Source organism: Meleagris gallopavo, chromosome 5 (assembly GCF_000146605.3).
Source record: "Meleagris gallopavo isolate NT-WF06-2002-E0010 breed Aviagen turkey brand Nicholas breeding stock chromosome 5, Turkey_5.1, whole genome shotgun sequence".
Taxonomy (NCBI): domain Eukaryota; kingdom Metazoa; phylum Chordata; class Aves; order Galliformes; family Phasianidae; genus Meleagris; species Meleagris gallopavo.
In genome coordinates this window covers 15,794,730-15,795,749 of record NC_015015.2, presented here as the reverse complement: position 1 = coordinate 15,795,749, position 1,020 = coordinate 15,794,730, and the positions used below count along the sequence as shown (strand labels likewise).

Sequence of the window (1,020 nt, the reverse complement as noted above, 5' to 3'; positions counted from 1 at the left end):
GCAGCCCGACCTCGGCCGCTGGGAAGTCGTTGCCCGACGGCGGGCGGTGCGTGACCTACATGGGGCCGGGACATTCGTTCGGCGCTTTTGGGACGCGGCTCCTCCCGTCTGCGCTTTGCTTCGGGGCGCCGAGCCGGGCGGCAGCGCCCGCTGAACTTGTTGCTAAAGGCACGCTGGAGGTTTTGCCGCATCTTCCATCTCCGCCTTCTCGCTCGAGTTCAGGCGGCAGGATCGACCCGAAGCGCCGGTCGCGTTATTTATAGCCCGGCGGAACGCGGCTCTGTGCTGCTGCCGGCGGAACTGCCGCAGGGAGCGCCTTTCCTGGGCGGCCCTTCCCTGCATCCCGCACGCTGCGGGGCGGCCGGTCCGAGAGCGGGACGTGCTGTGCCGGGCACGGCTCGCTTCCTCCTGCCGTGTTCTCGGCCGGGGCGGCTCTGGTGCCTTTCGTTCTCGGTTTCTCCCGCAGCTGCGTTTTCCTGCCTGTCTGACCTTCCCGACGCCCGGGTCGCGTCCTCTGCCTGAGGTGAACCATCAAATGAGGGTTAGGAATGCGCTTTCGCAGCGGTGCTTTTCCTGTTGTGGCCGCACCGAATCTTTGCTGCTAATGAATCGTTACCAATTTGTAACGCCGTAGGTGAGCGACGTGGGTTGGGAAGCGTGGCTTTGCGTGGTGGCACCGAGGTAAAGCTCTGGCACAGCTGTAGGAATAGCAGCTCCGAGGGCTCTTTGGAGCTTGGGGGTGTTTGAGCTTTGGTTAGGGAGCAAGAAAGCCTTATTCTTAGAAGAAACCTTAACGCTGCGCAACCGAGGGGTCGCAGCACTGCAAGCTGTTCTGGAAACAGAATGTTCCGCAGGCAAAGCACGTTGCTTTCTCCTGCTGCCTTTGAGATAGCGTCCGCTTCCTTCTCTTTAGCAACTTCTATCCGGCGCTGGCAGCGCCCGGGAGCCGCCCGGGGCGCGCTGGCGCGGCGCTGCGGCGGCGCGACCTTTCCCCTACTTCCCGACCGCGGTCACGTGGGC

General features: G+C 63.7%; 1 protein-coding gene across 1 annotated transcript in view; it reads left to right on the top strand.

Moving 5' to 3' along the window:
- Positions 1-434: 434 nt before the first annotated feature.
- CPT1A (carnitine palmitoyltransferase 1A) overlaps positions 435-1,020 on the top strand; it is a 35,714-nt gene continuing 35,128 nt past the window's right edge. Inside the window, exon 1 of the mRNA XM_010711176.3 lies at positions 435-523. The gene's annotated coding sequence lies outside the window, so the exon portion shown is untranslated. The remainder of the gene's footprint in view (positions 524-1,020) is intronic.